We start from the raw sequence: 15,797 nt of genomic DNA on the forward strand, positions 1-15,797 counted from the left end.
ATTTGGGACTCTGTGTTTCCTGGATTTGTATGTCTATTTCCTTCACCAGGTTAGGGAAGTTTTCTGTCATTATATTTTCAAAAAATTTTCAATTTCTTACTCTCTCTTCTCCTTGTGGCACCCCCATGGTGCAATTGTTGGTATGCTTGAAGTTGTCCCAAAGGTCCCTTAAGCTATCCCGTTTTTTGGGGGGAGAGGGGTTCTTCTTGCTGTTCTGATTGGTTGTTGTTTACTTTCTTATATTCCAATTGCTGATTCTTGGCTTCACCCACTCAGCTGTTTATTTCCTATAAATTGTTCTCCATTTCAGTTAGTGTAGCCTTCATTTCTGACTGATTCTTTTCTACAGCTTGCATGTCCTTCTTTATGCCATTGAAGTTCCCTCTGAGCTCATGTGCTTCTCCTCTAAGTTCATTCAGCATCCTTACAACCAGTGTTTTGACTCTGCATCTAGTAGATTGCTTGTCTCCATTTTGTTTAGATCTTTTCCTTGAGTTTTGTTCTGTTCTTTCATGGTGGGACATGTCTCTCTGTCTCCTCATTTTGGCAGCCTCCCTGTGTTATTTCTCTGTGTTAGGTAGAGCTGCTACATCTCCCTGGCTTGATAGCGTGACTTAATGTAGTAGGGGTCCTGTAAGGTCCATTGGCACAGCCTCCCCTATCACCCTAGCTGGCTACTCAACATACACCCTCCATGCAGAGTGTGTACACTTTCCTCTTACAGTTGAGACTTGATTATTATTGACAGGTCAATGAGAGGGATTTGCCCCTTCAATCAGATGCAAGGACTAGCTGTGACCACTGTCTACCAACCTTGGACCACTGTGGAGTGTCAGCTGTGCAGGAGCCCATTCCCCAGAGCAGACTTACTTCAGTGGGGCCATGGTGGTGCTTCATCGTGGTCTGTAGCTGTCTAGTGGCTACATAAGCTCTGGGGCTTCCTGGAAGGTGCAGGCCAAGGTCAGCCACACCTGTATTCTGTCTGGGGCATGAGCTAGAGTAATTTGCCAATGGCTGCGATTTATGCTAAGCTTGGAAGTGCCCAGGCAAGGCCAAGCTGTAAACCAAGGTGAGTTGCTGCTAGTGCTGGGCCTGGGGCCACTTAGCAAGAGGTGCAGGGCTTGCTAAGGCCAGATGCTGCTTATTTGAGAGAATTTAGGAAAATCTGAAGCATGAACCAAGATGAGTCGTTTGTGTGGAAAAGCCACTGGAAACAGCTTGGGTGGGACAGGGCTTCAGGGAATCACAAGGATGGGGCAAGCAGTGTGAGCCAGGTTGATGGAGTCTCAGATATGGCACCTGCCTGCCAGCTGTTGTGGGGAAGGCTCAGAAGGGGAATAGTGGCCTCTGCCAGCACATCTGTGTGGGAGAAGGCTGCCCCCCAACTCTCACCCTGATGCCAGACAATTAAGTTCCTCTCTGCATGTCTCTAATGCCTTTCAAGCTTCTGCCTCTGTGCCAGAGCTCAGGGGGAGTGAGTCTGAGTAAGTCCATGTGCAGGCCCTTAAGAAAGAACTGCCTGGGACTCCAGAAGTCTCTGTCTTCCTCAGCCTCAATCTCTGCTGAATTTACAGCTAGAAGTTATGAGGTCTTATCTTCCTAGTACTGGACTAGGGATCCTGGAGTGGGGCTGGGGTCCCTCAATCCCAAAGACATCCCTCCCGATTTTATCTGCCGTCCGTGGGTGTGGGACCAGCCCATTCCGCATCTCTGCCCCTCCTACCAGTCTCGATGTGGTTTCATTTTTAATTCCATAGTTGTAGAAGAGCTTCCATTCAGCCCAATTTCAGCTGGTTCTGAATAATGGTGTTTTTATAGTTTGGTTGTGACTTTGATGTGGTTGTTTGAAGAAGAGAGCCCTGTTTATCTATGCCTCCATCAGAGCTTTCTTCTCTGAAGTATGGTTTTTATTCCCATTACACAGATGAAGACAGCAATGCCTTACAGGGTCCGAATGATCTCTCAGAGTCAAAAAGCGAGTAAGCCTACCAATTTTAAGGAGACAGTAATTGGTTAGAAAGGTACACATTTTAGAGCCAGGCCATTTCAAATTTGAGCTTTTATCATTTATCTCAGGAGTAGAACTAGGGCAGTTTGGGCCCCCATGAGCCCTTTCCCTCATCTGTAAAAAGGCAACAATATAGTTGCTGTGCTGAACAATATGTTTTTTATGAAGATTAAATAAAAATGTAATCTTAAAACAGTTGTAAAAATATTATGCCCTGGGCAAATGTAAACAGAAAATATCTTGTAGTAATTTATTTTTGATTTATCAGTAAGAAGCATTTCCTAACATACAAGTGCATTAGAATACTTTCTGTTTATCTCTGTCATTTCATGTGACAGAAATATGTCACCTGGTTGTATGCTCAGAACGTTATAAATAACCCATTCTGGGACTTCCAACACCCTAACTCGTTAAAAGTATTGCAATAAGGGATACTTTCTTAAAGTGCTGACTCAGCATCTGTGTCCTATAATGCAACCTTTTTTCCTATAATTAGACACTAAAATAGCTACATCGATTCCCTATTTGGCAGTTCATTGTTCTTACTCACAGTGAATGCCTGGTTTATTGCATTCATTCAGCAGTGATATTCTCCTGAAAGCTGCGCCCTGAGACAACAGCAAGCCTCTCTTCGAGCACCCCGCCCCCTCCCACCCAGAATCCTAGTCAGCCCGCCCTTTGGTGCCGCCCTCCTATCCATTCTGACTTCCCACCGCTGTGCCTTTCCTCACACCACTTCTGCCAAGAATTTACCCTCCTTCTCCCTTCTTTTTGATCCCTACCTGGCTTTTAACCATTATTTTTGTACAGATCAAATGTCACCGTTTCTTTGGAGTCTCTCTGATTAACTCCAGAAAAAAGTGCTTATTAATATCCCTTACTATCCTATAGCACTTTCCTGTATAACTTATATGATAATTATATTGTCTTATATGATAGCAGTTGGGTTTGGATGTATCTTCTCTTCTAAATGATCAATTCCAGTATCTGTACTCCGCATTATTTTTAACCCCTTGGTACCTTGTACCTACTGGGCATTCGATCAATAATTGTTAAGTGACAAAGTGGAAAAGGCCGTCATCGTGAAAAATAAGTGCGGGTTTGAAAGGGCCACAGTTGTAAAGAAGAAGATACAGTGTGCCCATCATCTCATCTTAGTTATATCTTCCACATTCATACTTATTTTCAGAAAAGGAAACCTTGAAGAGAAAAATGAGAGTGATGTGCTTTTGCTTTAACAGTGTTAAATATTTACCTGCTACTAACTCAAACACTAAAAAGATGTAAATAAAACTTAACCATGTACTTTAAGTATGCATACTACATGTTGTTAAAGTTAGGCTACATGGAGAATACTTCTTTAAAAATATTGGAAGAAATATTTACCTTTCCTCAAAACATCTAGGGTGAGAGAATAAGATCAAGTATATTAAGAAACTAGGCCAAATAGCCAATGGGGTTTTCCCTTCATCGCCTTTTTTTTCAAGATATATATCAGTTTTGCATTTAGAAATTAATCATTTACATATTATATCAGTATCTTCGCATTCATGTACAAGATGGATATTTTTATCAGTTGTTTATATCAGGGATTTAAAATGCTCAAGCTATGCTTCTAAATGAATAACAGTATAGTTCAAAGTTAACTTTCCCTCGTATATATCTCATAGGGAGAATCTAATACAGACTTTTAAAATCAATTTTGCTGTTTAAAATACACTTTTCTTTGTGTTTCTCCTGAACAGGAGTCATGTTTGATGACGCCCTTTAAGATCTGAGTTTGGATCCTGTGTGTGTTTAAGTTTCGTGGGCCCAAAAGTGATGTCAGAGACAGCAGGCCTCTGGGCTCTCCTTTTTTGAAGGCCCTTTGCAACAGCATGGATGGACCTGGAGAGCATTGTGCTGAGTGTAATAGGCCAGGCAGAGAAAGACAAATACCATATGATTTCCGCCTATGTGGAATCTAGTGAACAAACTGAACTAACAAAGTTAGTTCAAACCCCTAAATGGGGACAGGCCCATAGAGAGCAGGATGACAGCATGGTGGGTGGGGGCAGGCTAGGGGCTGACAGGACTGAGGGAAAAGGACTCATGGACATGGACAGCAATGTGGTGATTGCTGGGGGAAGGGAAGTATAAGGGGACTCAATGGTAATGAAAAAATGCAATAAAGAGTAAATTTAAAAAACTATTCATCAATTTGTGCTTCTCCAAAAAGTAATCTGTATTGAGTATTTCTCACTACAGAAGACCGTAAGACTTCTGGTATAAGGATAAGGACCAAGACCTGAATTTCATGTGCTTGGTGATATAAAATAACAGTGGCAAGTCTTGTCCATCACATAATGGTACAAGGAAGCAACAGAAGGTGTGGACCTGCAGAGAAGAAGTCCAGGAAGGCTGGGATTTGTCGGGAAAGGAACAGAGGGAGCGAGGGGGCCCCTTGAAGGAAAATAGATGCTGGAGCTCATCCTGGAAATAAGAGTTTGGACCAGACTGTCAAGAGAGTCTCTTTTAGAAATGTTTTTATTTTTTAGACACATTTGTAAAGGTGTAGAAATCATACAGTGATTTTAGGTGAATGACTTTATGGGGTACCAGGATGGTGGATATGACATTGTGTCACATAGTGAGATACAGTTCTCTTTCAAGTATTCTGAGTATATTAAGAAGAAAATCAGTTGACACTAGCATGGTGTTAAAACATTGTCTAACTACAAATTTAATAACATTGTTGTGTTTTCACTTCACTTCTATTATAATCTCTTCTATTCTTGCCAAATGCAGTTGATCGTATTATTGTTCAAAATACCTACTGTGCTCACCAGAGGAGGATTGAATTTCCCCTGCCCAATCAACTTTATCCACACTTCTCTGGCCAAGGAAATGGGAGCAGACCTAGTATGTGTCACTTCTGAGCTACAGCTTTAAGAATAAGGATTTCTCATGTCTTCTTTTTCCTCTGCAGCAGAGTAGGCAATGTCCCAGAATAGGAGGTGTCCCATTAGCTTTGGGCATAGAGTAGAGAAAAGGTGGAGCAGACCACAGCTGACCTGAGATGCACCTGCATCATGGGCAAGAAATTAACCCAGTGTGTGGCTCTGGGAGGTGGGGCTCTTCTGTTACCTCTGCACAACCTATTCTCTTCTGACTAACAAAGCAAGATAAACTGTGTTCTGAAGTGGAAGTGGCACACAGTGCTCTTATATTTACATTATAAAAGGAAGCTTGGTTTTAAACTCTTTCAGTGAAAAGAAAGATATGCTAAACAATCACAAAGTGGATTACCAGATTCCTTAAGTTTCGAGAACAGTGCTACACAGTGTACTAAGCTGTTCCAGTTTTAAGTAGGGGCTACTGTGAATGGCTTTGGGTTTAGAAAATAAAATTCTGATACAAAAAAGGAGAAAGAATTTTTAAAAGAATAGGTAGAGGGTAAGGCAAGGTATTTGGGAATTCATTAGTATAAGGGAGGGGTGATGGTGATATCTGCATTTTAAAACATTATATATTTTTAAAGACATTTAAAGAGAAGATTATATGTGTTGCCATGTGTGAATCAGAAAGAAAGAACAGTATTAGAAATCCAAATACTCTCAGAAAGTTTCTTGATAGACAGCATGTGTGAACTAAAATCCAGTTATTTAAATGAAAGAGCCATTGCCTCAATGTACCTCATTTTAGTCCTCAAGTCCTTCCTATCCTCATGGTTTCAGTGCTGACTTAAAAAAAAAAGATATTTTTTCCATTATGTGTGATCTGGGTTTACAACTTCCATAGTTTGTACAGTTACAGCCAGCTTTCATTACTTGAAATTTGTATAAATTCATAAACCAGTACCAATCCAAATCTGTACTGTTTCAGAATAAAATGGCAATGTGGAAACTGTGAGAACACAATACTCTGTCCCCATGATTGCTAGGAATCCTGAGTTTATTAAGACACCCTTCACTGTTTGGTCACTTGTCCTATGTTATAATAAGTGCCTTCTTATTTCACCTAAGAATTTTATTTTTAAAATAAATAGCTCCAAGGATTAGCCAAGTTTATTTTAATTTAAGAGATACATGTGCCCTGGAACCCTCTAAAAATAAAATAAGTAAAAAATTAGGGAAAAAATGGGGAAAAGATTGGATATTGACCTGTTCTATATGCCCAAACCCATAAATGTTAATAGTCTTGTGTTTTAATTATCAGTATGTTGAATTTGTAACAATTTAAATTCTATTGGCATGGCATTTATAGCTGGAAATGCAAAGATTTTTTTCTGAATTCATTTTATAGCATTAAAATTTGATATTGTGCTACATATTATTAAAATACATTAAGCCCTGGCCAAGTGGCTCAGTTCATGTGAACATTTTCCTATACACCAAAGGTCACAGATTCAATTCTTGGTCAGGGCACATACCCAGGTTGAGGGTTTAGTCCCTGGTCAGGGTGACAACCAACAGATGTTCCTCTCTCATGTAGATATTTTAGGTGAGGATTTTAAAAAGTCAAGATTCATAATATAGCACTGATAGATAGTACATGTACACAAGCATACTTTCAAATGTAAAAAAACACACACAAATGTTTCTTTTAGAAAATGCACCGAGAATTGTGTATAGTGTTGAGTAGTGTCAAGGACATTTGGGAGAGACAGTCTGTGAAAATATGTTGCAGAATGTGCAAATATGGAATGAGTTTTAAAAGTCAACCCTAGCTTTAAAGTTCAAATATCCGAGTGCTTGAGAATTAAAGTTTATGGCAAACTGTGGGACAAAGTATTTCTGATACAAAATATGGACTGTAAATATTTACAAAATTTTGTTCGCGTGTTAAAACATTTTTAACTACATGAACAAGTATAAAGGACACATGGACAATAACTAAGGGTGGGGGGCGGAAATGGGAGGGAGGTGGGGAGCATGGGGCGGGGGGGCGGGCAGGGTTGGGAATATAAGAAAGCTGTACTTGAACAAGAATTAAATTAAAAAAATATTTAAAAAAAATAAAAAAATAAAGTATCAAAAATATATATTTTTAACTAATGTTGAATTCCCCCATCACAGGGATTTACTTAAATTTCCTATGGCATAACTGAGGGAAAATCTTCAAGCTGTAAATCATTTCTAAAACATTTATTTGTTTTATAAGTTTTTAAGGATTATGAAAATATTATTTATTTTTCCAGCTTTATTGAGGTATGATTGACTAATAAAAATTGTATATGTTTAGGTTGCATAACATGGTTTGTTTAAGGTGTACCACATGTTGATTTAGTGAAGTACACATTGTGAAATGCTTATCCCAGTCAAGCTAATTAACATACTCAGCACCTCACATAGTTACCTTTGCTAAGTATACAATGCAGTAGTATTAACTAATCGTCATGTCATACTCTAAATCCCCAGAACTCATTCATCTTGTAAGTGAAAGTTTACACTATTAACCAGCTTCTCCCCTTTTCCCACTTTGGGAACTACCACTCTGTTCTCTGGTTCTATGACCTTGACTTTTTGAGACTCTCTCTATACATGAGATCATGCAGTATTTGCCTTTCTGTGTCTGATTTATGTCACTGAGCATAACACCCACCGGGTTCACCCGTGTTGTCACACATTGCAGGATTTCCTCCCTTTCATGTCTGATTAATATTCCACTGCACATATATGTGCATATATATTACATTTTCTATTCCATTCATCTGTGGACAGACAAGTTATTTTCATATCTTGGCTCTTGTGAATAATGCTAGAGTGAACACTTTATTATTTCTGATGAAACTTTAATTGAAAGCTTAAAAATGAGATTGATGTGTGATGTATGGAAACCCACTTATTAAAATGCAAGAGCCATCAATGCTTCTGAAGCATCAGACATGGGAAACTGTTGTTCTTATAACTGTACTGTTTTTGTTACTGGAGAGGCCAGACTGGTTGATGAAAAACTGGTTGACAGTGGAATATCATCTTTTAACACTGAGCTTTCAAAAAGTACTTGATTATGCAGAATTATTGTTACTTTTTAATTATTTGGTCTAGGAAACAGGCTCTCATAATTCTGCTCAGGAAAATCAAAGGATGAAGGGACAAGGCAGAGCAGAATTAAGTCAATATTTTACATTTATTTTATTCATATTCAAGAAACATTGACTAATAAATTTGCTTATTCCTGAAATAAGGTGGCAAAGTTTGGTGTTTGTAAAAATTCGAGAGAGATCAGATTTGAAAAAGAGTTTCAAAGCAGAGTAATGTCCTTGACCTCAGCAGTTAGAGAAGCTCCTTATAGAAACATCAGAGTTATACAAAGGATGTATTGCCCAAAACATCCTCTTCCCTGTTATCAGAGCTATTGTTATTAGGTCTTTATTGATTTATAGTACAAGGTCTGTCTGGAAAAAGGTCCTACCATTGTGTTAATATAATGAGAACAGTTTGCACGACATCAGTGTAACCTGGCAGCCTAGGAGAGTGGACTGGAATACACCTACATGAACAGTGACAACTTCACTGTACTAGTCAATGGGGGCAGTAGATGCTGTTGAGTGAGCATGTGTACTGTGTGGCCATTGCATTCAAAATGACTGAGTGAGTAGTGCAATGAATCCATATCAGGTTTTGTGTTAAGCTTGAACTTTTCCTCTGTGGAAACTATTCTCATGATTCAAAAGCCTCCAGCTATGGGCACCTGGTGATTGGCAGCTTCATCACAACAAGGCACCCACTCATGCATCACATCTCATGCAGTTTTTTGGTGAAACATCAAATCACCCAGGTGACTTAGCCCTCCTACAGCCCAGATTCAGTGCCCTGTGTTTTCTGGCTTTTCCCAAAACTAAAATTACCTTTTAAAGGGAAGAGATTTATACCATTGATGAGATTCAGGAAAATACAATGGGTAGCTGATGGTGATTGTGTGAGGTCCCAAAGTGCCTACTTTGAAGGGGACCGAGGTGTCATTGCCCTATGTACAGTGTTTCTTGTATCTTATATCTTGTTCAATACATGTCTCTTCTTTTCATATTACATGGCTGGATACCTTCTGGATAGCCCTCATATATCTGATATCTTGAGAGCAGTGGACATCTTAGTAAATAATTCTGGCTCAGTTATTACAGCTTTGATCCTTTAAGTGGAAATTAAGGAAGAACATAGAAATACTTTGTGTCTTTTATAATTAAGCCAGGAAACATATTTAGTATTGCTGCTTAATTAAGTCTGAGGATTTTTTTTCATGAAAAAGCATTTTATTAAGGTATGATGGACATTTTTTTTTTCAGTCCTCCCTGAGCCAGGAGGGAGGCGAGCCTGGGAAACCACATGTTAGTGCAGGGAGGGAATTTTCCCTTGACTCATTCTAGGTGCTGGGCTGGCTCTGCAACAAAAGGTAGATAGGAGAAAGGTAATAGGAGAAAGCAAGCAAATGTTTTGTAAACACACACACACATATATATATATATATCTCATTTATACATGAGGTAAATTTAGGGGTGAGTAACCCAAAGAGGTGGGTTCGAATTTAGGCATATATAGCATCTTCAACAAAGACGGTCAAGTTTTAGAGAAGTGACAAGACAAAGAAAAAGGACTTTAGTCTGCAGAGGTGGCAAATTTTAGGAAGGTAGATTTATGGGAGAGGAATGGGAACTATAAAGTCTACTTTGTCACATTTGTTACACAGTTTCCTCAGGTGCCGTTGTCAGGCTGACAGGGTCTAAAGTTGCTCTGTGATTAGCTTGTGTTAATCAGACTTTGATTCATTGTGTTAATCAAAGGAGGGTCAGTCACCTTTGTTATCATTTGTCCTGCTTCTAGAGATAGTCGGAGGCCAGAGAGCTTTTTCTGTGTTTGCTGCTGCTTGCATTCAGCTCAGAATGTAAACCAGGCATATTTTGTACTGCCACCTTCTGGTGGCCTTCATTTGGGGTAACAGGGAAGGGGGGTCACACAGCTAGGGATGTCACTGGGTCTAGTGACTGACCTTCGAGCAGGAATGCGCAAAGTAAATTGGGAAGCGTGGGTAGACAATAGAGAACTGAAAATATTATCATTAAAATACCCAAATAGGAGGGACAAAGTTGGTGGGGGTGGAGGAATACAATGAAGGTAAAACAGGGCAGACCTAGATAAGTTCAAGGAATGAGTGTCTTGGAGACAGCTCAGAAAACACTCTGAGAACAGTCAGCCTTCTCTGTAGCGAATTTTCTCCTTCGCAGATACCTCTTGGCTGGACAGGATGTGCCTTGGAAGTAAGCAGAATTGCCCCAGATATACTGGCAAAGTTTTGCCAAGACTAACAGCTTTGAGTGTTTCTTACAGATTTAGAATTTGTCATCTATATACATCAGACATAGTTACTTTTTAAATATGTATTTAAAATACATGAAAACTAAAGGTCAGGTAGTATGTATAGCCTTAAATTTTACCTGTCGTGTATACAAATAACTTTTTTATGAATGTAGATGAAGGGTACTGATCTTTGTTTCACTAAACCCCTTAGCAGTCATCAGTTGCTTTTCTCACCTGGCTTCTATAAATGTTTAATGTCCCGTAGCACAGCCATTTCATTTCAGGCAAGACACTGTTTTCCTCATTGTGGGAGGGACTGGTAGAATGTGAATTACTGGGAGCTTCAATCTATAGATCAGGTCATCCGCACTGGAAGTCAGCAGAGCCCGTCCTGAATGGAAACAGGAGTAGAGTTAATTATCCTGTGACTTGTAGCAGCAATGTAACCTTGACTGATCTCCCAGTCCAACACACACACACACACACTCACACACACCCTCAAAATGAGCAATATTCAACGAACTAAGGAGCTCATTATGAGTTAGTCTGATTCTTTAAGAAGAGATTTTCTAGCCCTCCTGAATGTGTTCTGAGTAGGGTGTTAAAAGAAGCTAGTGTGTCCCAGGAATACTCATTCTTTTATGTACCAGCTCGGTTGCATGAGGTATTCTGTGTGAGCTGCTGTTTTGAAAAGAGAAGGATAAAGTCTTTCACTACATGTATATCCTTTTGTTACATTTTTCCTCAAGGCACTTGCAGCTCTTAGCATTCTGAAGTTGAGAATGATCCAAACTACATGAGAATAATAATCTACCTGCCCAAGATGCATGATTCAGCAGACCTGGTGTACTAGATATAAAACAAACTCAAAGCATCTGATCCTCTAAGCATGTTTTTAAATCAAAGTCTTTCAGATTCTGCGGAACGCTACTGTTCAGAATTCAGTAGAACATTGCTGCTCAGCACCTTATCCCCAAGAGCCAAGTAGGGTAGCCGCCGATGCAGAGGTTCCGGCAGCATAACCCAGAGACTCGTGAAAGGGAGGCTTATCATTGTTTTCATCTGGTATCTTATTTTTTTAATTTATATGAATGTTTCTTTATATCCTAAAATACAGCCATGTGGAGCTCTTTGTAATCATTGATTTTATCATTTCTCCATTGCTTTTTCCAGACAGCGCCAGTCCAGCACTTCTCGTTTCATCAATGAGGAAGAGCAAATGTTTGTTCCTAAAAACGATGCTATTTTATTCTGCAGCACATCAGTACATGGGCTGATTTCACAATAAAGTATAGACCCAACCCAGAAATGAGCTTCTGGTGTACAAAAATTAAAAAGTAGGGAAATTCTAGTGAAACTTCAGACCTCAGTTCAGTATGAGCCTAAGACATATTACATGCCTCATGGATTTAAATGTTAAAGTTAGGATTCCGGCAAACACTGTACCATCTATAGTGTAGCTAATTGAATAAGACTGGAACATCTAATTGGATTTTTGAACAAGAAAATATACTCAGAACAGAAGGGAAAATATTTCAGAAATCTGTATCTTCACATTTGGCTCTCTCTTACAGAATGGTAGACTCTAATAAAATAACGATTACTTTTCTCAGGCTGGAAATGTGGTAAGTTTTTTCATTCTAGCTAGGGCATTTATCAGCTATTATCCCCAAACACCCTGTCCTCACGCACTTAAGTATAACTGCTCTCTAATGCTTCGTATATAACCTGTAATTATTAGCATTTGCTGCGTTAGGTTGTGCCTGCCGGTATTTGTCTCTAACTGTCCCCAGATGGCATTATCATGCCTGACACACAGAAGTCTCCCCGTCCATGTGAACGTTATAGAAAGGACAGCACTAAGGGAAAAGGGCACTGCAGCCGTGACTCCTCAAGATGTTTCGACAAAGAACCTGTCGGTTTTATTCTTCTGGGTCGATTTTGTGTCATTGGAGAAGGCCTGACTTGTTGAGAAACTTGCAATGGAAATAATAGTTAACAGTAACAGCCACACCATGACTTTGTCTACTACAGCTCACAGTGTTCTTTGCCTGGTTTTATTTCCTCTCTTTTCTATTACTAAGTTGGTGGAGTACATGGGATTTAGGAGGTTTCCTTAAGAAAGCCTAAAATCAATGGGCAGCTTAGCCCCTGTACATCAGTCAGAGAGGACTACCTGGAGTCAGAAGGCTTTGCTACGTGTCTGGACTCAGTAGTGACGCAGAGCATGGCTTTGGGTCATGTACTCTCCCTCTCTGACCCTCAGTTTCCTAATCTTTAGAACAGAAGGAAATGACAAGACTGGATCTGGCTTGCCTTGCAAAATCTTTGAGAAAGTCAAATGCAAATGTATATGAAAAGAATTTTTGCTCTTGATTTAAAAAAGAAAACCTCTTTATAAATCTCGTATCCACAGTCTACCTTATTTAACTATATAAACTGGGTGGAATTGCACATCTAATTGGCAGATGTAGAGTTAAAACCTTCTTAGGCATGCAAGTATTTTAGGATAAAAGAAGAGTTCCTATAAATGTGTTATGTTTGTAAGACCTTCATCAATTTACTTTCATTAAATCTTACACAGTCATAACAGTGCTCTGCATTATCAGAATTTTAATTGAATTTCTTTAGTCCTCTGTTATTTGACATAAAATCAACTTAAACCTTCTTGTGTTTTTCTTAAAGTAATAGATGTTTTCACTTTATTCTCTATATGTAAAAAGTTTAGTCTGGTAAAAAATGTATTCTGCAATGTGAAATTATGAATAATTCATTGAATGTCTATAATGAGCTCCCTCCTCATAAACTATCAGTCACTGCCTATATCTGTAGCTCATTTCCTTGGGAGGTAGAACCATGACATTAAAACTCCAGTAGCACACTCTATGTTAGAATGGTCGATTAATTTTTGAAGTCAAATCCCTAGTCTTTACAGTTTAAGTTAATTTGACTCTTAATTGTCCTAAGCAAATAACACAGTGAAGGCAACATTTATGAGAATATTCCTGAGCAGTTTTTCTCCTCTTGGAAGATATGGTTCTGGCTTTACAGGATTTGGCAATATTATAATATTGAGGAAGTAGTAAGAAATTACTCATACCAGAAATTGTCCAAAATTGAAGCTTGAAAAATAGAGAGTTATGTAAGATGTGGAATTGTAAGCATTAGAGAATTTCTAAGAATGCCATTTTTCAATATAAAACAGAAACTCAAACTCAAAAATGTATGTGGTGTAGAAGCTCAATGTCATTAATATTACAAATTAAATCTTTTAACATTATTATTTAGTTTTAAATCAGACAGAAGTTACACTGTATTTAGGGGTGGTGGTGGCAGCAGTGTTTTCAAATCCCCTGGATCTCTTTTACCCCCCACCACCCCGACAGGAATGACCTTATGAACCTTGACTCAAACAGACTGTGATAAAAAAAATTTTTGAAGACCACCAGGGATATCTGAGCATTGTTGACTATTTAATGCTATTATTTTTAATTTTTCAGATGCAGTAATTATTTTATCTCGTTTATAAGTCCTTACAGAGATACATACTGACATTGTTACAGGTGGAATAGTATGATACCCAGCATTCGCATCAACACAGGAGAGGTAGGAGTTAGTAGGGGCTTAGAGGAAGCAGAATTGGTTGTGGATTTGTAGTTGTCGGAAGTTTAAATCAGGCTATCAGGTTCATATGTTGTTGAAGGGTATATCAGGTCCGTTATACTGGCTGCCTTTTGAATACTGTTTTTTGAATATATTTATAATAAAAGAAAATTGCAATGTTATATCAAAAAAATGCTAGCCTACATCAATGACTAAAAAATTAAAACAAAGTGATAGCCAAGAAGCAAATAAAAGAAATGGAATGGAATGTGAAAATATATACCGTTAAAACAACAAATCTTTTTTAAAAAAGGAGAAAGTAGCAAAGGTCAGATGGGATAAATGTGAAAGAAAAAATGGTGGATTTAAACCAAATCTATTAATAAATTACACTAAATGTAAATGGTCTAGAAACTTCAAAAACAGCAGAAATTTTCCAAGTCCATTTGAAAAAGCAAGACTTAACTATCTGCTGTCTTGAGCAGGGGATGAAAAGATGATTTAAATATAAAAACACACGTGGACTAGAAGTGATGGAAACAGACTGTGCAAACCCTAATCAGGTGAGGCTGGAATGACTTTCACTGTTAGACAAAGAGAGTTGCAGACACTATCACCAGAGGTAGAGGGGCACTTTGTAATAATAAAGGGGCAAATTCAGCCAGATATAAAAGCATGGAAATCTTAAGTGTGTATTTCTCTAATACCAGAGCTATGAAATACATAAACCAAAAATTGGGTCTGCAATTATAACTGGAGAGTTTATCACTATTCTTTATTGATAATTGAGAGAATAAATAGTAACCGATGGAACCAATCGACAAAAATAGTAAGTACACAGAGAGCGTGAATGGTACTGTCAGTCAGCTGGACCTCACTGCCCAGACGTTGGTGGTCATTCCACCCAACAACAGCAGTGTTCTTTTCAAGTGAACACAGAACATGACCAGCATCTATAGTATTCTGAGCTATAAAACAAGTCTCAATGAATGTTAAATAACTGACTTCATAGAAAGTACACTCTCTGACCTCAGTATAACTTAGAAAGCAGTAAAAAAAGTTTCCACACAGATTCCTAATACTTGGAAATTAAACAGCACACTTCCAAATAACCTATAGTGTAAAGAAGAAATCACAAGGAAATTAGAAAATATTTTTAACTCAATGAAAATATACCAAAAGTGTTGGGATGCAATATAAAGCGATGCTTGGGGCCAATGTTTGGCTTAAAATAATTATCCTAGACAATAAGAAAGGTCTAAAATTAATTATCTAAACTTCCAATTATGAAGCTAGAAAGGGAAGAGCAAATAAAATGCAGTGTAAGTAGAAGAAAAGAAATACAGAGTAGAAATCAATAAAATTAAAAAATGGGCCCTGGCTGGTGTGGCTCAGTACATTGAGTGCTGGCCTGTGAGCCAAAGGCTCACAGTCAGGGCACACGCCTGGGTTTCGGGCCAGGCCCCCAGTAGGGGGCAAGTGAGAGGCAACCACACCTTGATGTTTCTGTCCCTCTCCTTCCCTCTCCCTTCCCCTTTCTCTAAAAGTAAATGTGGGTTTTTTTATGGCAATGCAATAGATAAAGTAAATGAAGTCAAAAGCTATTGTTTTAAAGAGATCAGAATTTGATTATGTGATACTAAAAAAGTGAGAGATGACATAACTCACCACTATTCGCATTAAAATACAGGATTTAGATGAAATAGTCAAAATCTGGTGAGATTTTGGAAGGAATAAAGAGATTTAAGGAAGGAATAATGCTAATCCAACTTAAACTGTTTCAGAAAATAGCAGAGAGGGCAAACTTTCCAGCTTATAAGGTATCATCTTAATACCAAAACCATACAAAAACTATGAGAAAGGAAATTTATAGACAAATATTCCAATATCCCTCATATACAAAAATGGGC

At 38.4% G+C, this 15,797-nt stretch overlaps 1 protein-coding gene across 1 annotated transcript in view; it reads left to right on the forward strand.

The window, feature by feature from the left end:
- Positions 1 to 15,797, forward strand: part of SLC2A13 (solute carrier family 2 member 13) — a 282,694-nt gene that overhangs the window by 231,312 nt on the left and 35,585 nt on the right. The window lies entirely within an intron of this gene.

Source organism: Sturnira hondurensis, unplaced genomic scaffold, assembly GCF_014824575.4.
Source record: "Sturnira hondurensis isolate 20B ecotype Veracruz unplaced genomic scaffold, ASM1482457v3 Scaffold0009935, whole genome shotgun sequence".
Taxonomy (NCBI): Eukaryota; Metazoa; Chordata; class Mammalia; order Chiroptera; family Phyllostomidae; genus Sturnira; species Sturnira hondurensis.